Raw genomic sequence first — 6,763 nt, forward strand, 5'->3', positions numbered from 1 at the left:
CAAACTACTGTTATTCGTTTCAAATGGTATGAAAACATAAAAGTTTGCATTACTACAAAAAAAAAAAAAAAAAAAAAAAAAAAAAAACTAACCACCGATTGGATGTGGAAATTTAAGTTCAGTTCTTGCATAAGGCTTCAAAGAATATTCGTGTATCATGTGCATTTCCCTCCCATCCAGCCCATGCAAACGTAAAACACATAATAAAATCACAAACTGCCATAATATTTTGCGTTGCATATCCTTTCCTACCAATGTATTTTGCTTGCTCATGCTCTCGAACCGATGCCCTTACGTGTGTCCCATCGATAGCACCAATACAATCCTACACATATAAGTAAAATAATTTATTAATCTATGAGTATGTTACGGTTAAATACAAAGCAAAATATAGGAAGTACCTTGAACATTAAATAATAACGAGAGTTATTTAAAATATGTGCGGGTACATCTTCATTGTAATTTGCATTTGGCTTTATGATGTCCGCACTTAACTTAAGCACGGTTTTCAAAACAACATGAAAATGCCTATGAATAGTCTCTCCAGAATGATTAAAGGTTTCTTGAATTAACCTATTCCCACACCCATGTGCTAAAGTCATCAAGAAAATACCAACAGACTCCTCAATACATATATTACGTGTTGGCTTTTACCCGTAACGTGTAGCAAGATTTGAACATAACATTTTGAATACTGGGACATGTAGTCTGAAATCTTCGTAGCAACGTCTAGGATGACCGTTAAGTACTTCATTAATAAATATGTTTCCTGTCCGAGAAGATCTACGGCAAGGCATACGCGTGCTACTCAATTTATGACTTATTATTATCCCTTTGATAGCTATTGCACATGATAGTAGCAATCTGTTCTCCTCTTCCATCCAATTTATTTCATTATCATCACTCGAATCAGAGTCATCACTATCCATCCTATTAATAGATAAAAAAATCAAACATATTAAAAAGGCATATAAATAGGATAGATAATATTAAACGACATACATAATGTCAAACGATAATACAAGATATGAAACCAGTTGAAAACATAATATCACAAAATTAAACGATAATACACGATATGAATCATTCTTCCATAAGTAACTTAAGAAACTCCATCCTTGCCATGTGTGTCTTTGGAACCATAAAATTTTCACGGACTTGCTTTTTTAGGAAGATGCGTAATGCTTGGCTATACATCCTTGAACCTTCTTCAAATACGTGTCACGATGTCCATGCATTCTTGTGTCGTTGGTGAATAATTATTCTATGATGAAAAACTTTGTGTGCTTCGTGATGATAGTGCCTCCAATACAGTATCTAGTTTATCCTCAAATGAGGAAGTTACAGAAGATTTTCCCTTGGTTGAACGGGTAGGTGCGACATTATTCAGTTTCTTCCTCTTACTCGAACTACTTTGCGGAAAAAGAAGTTTATCATCGTCGCCTAAATTCACTTCATCACTATCTCCTTTCCCCTCATGATCTTCTTCATCTTCAACATTAGTTGGACCACTATTGTTTTGACATTCAAAGGGAGCCTTAGTCTTATCTCTAACGGCAACGGAATCCCGGAACAAAGGCTCATAATACACTTGATAAATATTCAAATTTATGTCTCTAAACTTGGCAAGATCTTTATCTCCCTGTGTGTTAATGGCTCTTATTAGCAAATTTCACTAGGAACTCATAAAAAAGTAATAGCAAACAAAAGAATATATATAAAATAGTAACTATTACCTTTATTTTTTCGTCCCACCACTCTGGTGATGCAACAATTGTCTTTCTCGCGGGATCCCATCCAATGCCAGATTCAATCCTCATTAAACGATCATACAACTTCCATTCTTTCTTCATAGTGTCCCATTTGTTTTTAAGTTGCTTCTTGTCAAAAGATTTTCCTGTCCGTTCCTTAATCTTCTTCTCTATGTTTCTCCACCCAACCTTATTGAAGTGACTACCAAGTCTATTCCCAAGTTTAACCTCATTCATGCATAAATCAATGAACACCATAAAGGTAGTATTATCCCAAACAAGTTTTGGCTTATTCTTTTTAGATGTATCACTAGCAACAACGGGAGCATTGTTCGCGTCCATTACCTGAATAACAAAGTTAATAAAAAGACCACCAATGTATTCAGTTTCCATTATGTTGTATAAATGAGTTCCAGTAGCAATCCTCTAGCACTATATTCTTAAATCCTTTATTTCAAAATATCCTAAAAAATAATTAGGACGCCCATAAGCATGGTCCTATAAACTTAAGCCTTGTGATGTAATTTTCACAGTGTTTTTATTGTAAAAATTCGGCTTTTTTACATTTACGACGTTTTGCTGTAAAGTTTCAAGTGCAAAAAAAGGTTTTATGTGATCCCATCTATCTATACATGTATATATATTTTCAATGATTACGAAAATCCAATAAGCTGAAACCCATTTGTTTAGAGAAAATAATTGAGATTTGAATGAAGTATTTAGGGATGGGGGAGTTTTTGGATGATCTTATTATGGGATATTTCCTACAGCAACCCAATTCATATTCTAATCCCCTAAATCAATGACATGCTATACAAAACTTGGCAGCCTACTTGACAGCAACCCAATTCATATTCTAATCCCCTAAATCAATACCCTATCTCTACTAATATTTTATGTTTTTATGTGGTAATATAGCTGCTTTATTTTGTTGGTACTGGTAATGATGTTCTACAATGTAATTTGATGTTTCTCTATCTTTTGATTTGTTATTTGTCTAAATAAATATCATATATAAAGACTGGTTTAGGCGTTTTGACTTGTGGAAACTTAACAATTTGCAGGTAGGTGGGAGACGTGAACATAAAATGCAGTGCTTTTGAGTTTATCAGTCATGTCTAAACTTATAAACATAAGCTATATAGGGAGGGAGGATTCAGTAATAGGATGCTTAGCATTTGCAATCTTATGTGAACTTACTACTCATGGATACTTTAACAAGTTAGCATTGAACCTCAAAGGTTTTCATATATTTCTTATTGATACAATTGATGGAGAATTCTATCCATATCTTTTTCAACTAAGGGAAGGATAGGAACGATCTCTTAATTTAAAGAACAAAAATTAGGGATAACACCCAAATTTACTTGATCTAGGAGATCTTTGATATGATCACGGAAATCTTCAAATACCAAGAAACATCAATATCCAAAATAAGAACCGAGAGCAGAAGTATGAGAAATTCTTAAGGGGGGATGTGTAACCAAACAATGTTGATCCTAAGACATTGTAAAACCATGGCTTAGAACATGTTGCAGTTAACATGACAAGCGTGTAGGTGACAGATCAAAGATGTGAATATAAAGTGCAGTGCTTCTAAGTTTACAAGTCATGTGTAAACTTATAATTATGTGTTGTGGTTTAAGTTGTAGTACTCTTTAACTCTTCTCAGTATATGGCATGTTCGTATATCCAAAGTTGTAAGGCACTAATGGTCTGCTACACGATTTATAGACAGGTGAAGGTACAACAACATACATGAAAAGTACTTGTGGCCAATAATACGAGATACAAACTAGCAAATAATGAAATACGGAACAGGGAAGATCGATCACTAACCTCGTTATGCAGGAAAACGCAGGGAAGTTTTCTAGGCGACGATGAGACGAATCAAACGGATTCTTGATCGATGATTTCACAGGCAGTAGGAAGCGTATCTGTAGTGGAATCTCTGTTCGTATTGGGTTATCGATCTCTAGGGTTAGGGTATCGATTTGTTCATTGTATAGGGTAGACGATGATGTATATATGGAGGAGAAGAGATATCAATTGGAGAAGAGGCGATGATGATGGGAGAAGAGATATCGATTTGGAGAAGAGGTGAAGAGGTGAAGAGATATCGATTGGAGAAGATGTATCTGTTAATGGAGAAGAGATATCAATGATTATTAGAGATAGGTGTTACACAAGGTTAAAATGGTAAACCGGTAATAAGTCGATTTTCATAAGTCACTACAGATTAACTTATCAAAAACTGCTTATTACCGGTTTGGCACCGGTATAAGCAGTTTTTTTTACCCAAACACTAAAAAATTGCTTATCTTGGTACCAGACTGAAATAAGTTAATAAGCCATTTTGATAAGCAATCCCAAACACCCCTTATTAACCTTTGCCATATTCATCCGGGAAAATAAAGTGACTTGGTAAGCGTTTACTCGGATAAACGTTTGGTAAATGGCACCTAAATTCAAATTGATTTAAAAAATTGCACCTTTAGTTCATATTTTTTCCATGTTTTTTAAGAAAATAATAAATCTACACGTATATAATTTGGGGTTTCTATTTTGTTCGTTTGCTTCGTTTTTAACCCTCGTTGTCGCATCCCTGACAATGATGTTGAAACGGGGCTCTGTCCTCACTGTCACGAGAGATTTACACATGTAAAGTTTGGAAAGAAAGAAAACCACTATGATTTTGAAGAACTCTATTGTTGTTGTCACTTTCATAATCATCGTGAAGGAGGAAAATTTGAGTTGGACTGTGAGCTTGAGTCGGTTAGAATAGGCAGAGCTCTGACGCAATCCTCTATCTACATGCGCTTCTTATCGGAGCATTGCCACTATTTGCAGCCTACTTTTCACCACTACTCTCTTCTATTGTGACAACCTCTTTTCGGTGTCACTCTCTTATGTTTGTGACCGCCTTATTGCCATTGCCGCTCTCTTTTGCTACAACAACCTCTTACCACCGCCACTTTCTTATGTTGCAACCACCTCATATCATCGCCTTTCTTCTGTTGTGACAACCTCTTGCTGCCACTACTCTCTTATGTTGCGACCACCTCATTGCCATCTCCACTCTCTTTTACTAAGATAACCTCTTGTTGCCACCACTCTCTTATATGGCAATCACCTCATTGCCCTTGCCACTATCTTCTACTGCGACAACCTCTTGCCATTGCCACTCTCTTATATTGTGACCACCTCATTGCCACTGCCAATGCACCATTCTCTGATGCATATTTGGTATATGGAAGAAAACTATAAATATAGGGTTGTAATTTATGGTTTTGTATCACAAATTATTTGGATGAAACGTTTACAGATTTGTTGTTTATATTTATATGTTCTTAAGATACTGTATTTTGATTTATGGTTTTGATTTTACATGAGTTGTTCATATATTGTGTTTTATTTTACACGAGTCTTCATAAAAGTGATGGATCCATATAAGTTATATTCTATATTTTTAGCCAATGAAAGAAAGTTAAAATTTATATTTTGAGTGAAGTACATTTTTCATCTATGTGGTTTACCAAAACTATGGTTCTCATCCCTCGACGTCACTAAGGTTGTATTTTGTTTTGTTATGGGTCCCTGGGTCTAACGGTTCTTTGCGAGCATCATTAAGTGAGATCGTGTGCCCCTTATGTGAGGGACATTTGGGTCTTTTTTGATCTATCTATCTATACATACTCCATCAAAAATGTTGGAAAAGAGGGAGAATCAAAATAAAAAACAGATCAAAAAGAGAGAGATCAATGACACAGGACAACAACGGTGATGGATGATGATGAGAGTAGACGACCATGGGGTGGCGATGAGAGGTGATGAAGGGAGCGATGTCGTTGAGTGCAAGGGGTTTGAATAGTGTAAGATTTGAGAATGATAAAACTGTTGAGAAAATATATTCCAATAAGAAAGATGAAAACAAAATAAAGATTTAATCTTTATAAAATTTAATTATATAATAGACAAAAAAGTTAAACCTTTTAGTATTCAGACCCACCAAAACCTCAACAACGTGCCAATTCACACATATTGAATCTATCTTTCGCGATAGATTCAATGAAAGAAAGGAGTAGAAGCAGAGTTGTTCACTTAGTGAACATGAAATTAAATACAATGCGAGAAATATAAAACCAACCTGATTATCTTTTTGTCGATTAGGATGATTGTTAGCTCTCATCTTTTAATGTAAAAGTATCGAAAAAGTAACACAGCAAGGTTTGACAGAAGTCAATCTGTCAAAGAAGACCGCAGAGGACATTCAACAAGAAGCCCATCGTATAAGGTTTAGGTGACAGAGCTTATGTCTCTATTCACAGAGACTCTGGAACTTGTCCTCTGAATAGGCCCTGTTTCAAGACAAAGACGACAGAACCTCTGTCGTGTCTCACAGAGGATCTGCAGCTAGTCTTCTGTGCGGATCTCTTTTAACTCGTTTTTCTTAGGTTTATTAGCTGCTCATGCTGAACACGTGATCTTGTCTGTAATCTGCTTTATTTGAACGRCTTAGATTAAATAGTACGTCTAGGTCTGTCATAGCAGTTATTTGCTTGTATAAAAGCAGCTTTAGGCCTTTGTATTTCGTGTGGTGCTTCTATTTTGTAATTGTCGACATTTTCTATTGAAAATCCTTTGAAGCATTTTCTCCCTGTGTTCTTCAAGAGTTCTTCATTGTGTTCTTATTGATTGCTACCTGCTTGATTTACATATTGTCCGTTGCATATTCAATGTCTATCTAATTAATCAAGTAAGTTTTCAATACCTTGAACTGAGTAATACGGTCCAAGAATTGGTATCAAAGCCTTGAAATCAAATTTTAATTTGATTTGATTGTTCTTGGTATTCATTATTTCCTGCTCAAGAACACAGTCGTCTTCCTCAGTCTACTTATCCTAGTTTTTCACTGTTTTATCAATCCTGTACTGTTCTATTCTGTTTCTTCTTCCCATTTGGCAAATATGGCTAATTCATCGTTTATGAGTACGGGTTCACAATCCAAACCT

The 6,763-nt window shown here is 35.3% G+C and overlaps 1 pseudogene; it reads right to left on the bottom strand.

Annotated features, from left to right (window-relative positions):
- Positions 1–1,083: 1,083 nt before the first annotated feature.
- LOC112528987 overlaps positions 1,084–6,763 on the bottom strand; it is an 8,812-nt pseudogene continuing 3,132 nt past the window's right edge.

The sequence above is a fragment of the Cynara cardunculus genome (assembly GCF_001531365.2).
Source record: "Cynara cardunculus var. scolymus isolate 2C chromosome LG 16, CcrdV1, whole genome shotgun sequence".
NCBI classification, from domain to species: Eukaryota; Viridiplantae; Streptophyta; class Magnoliopsida; order Asterales; family Asteraceae; genus Cynara; species Cynara cardunculus.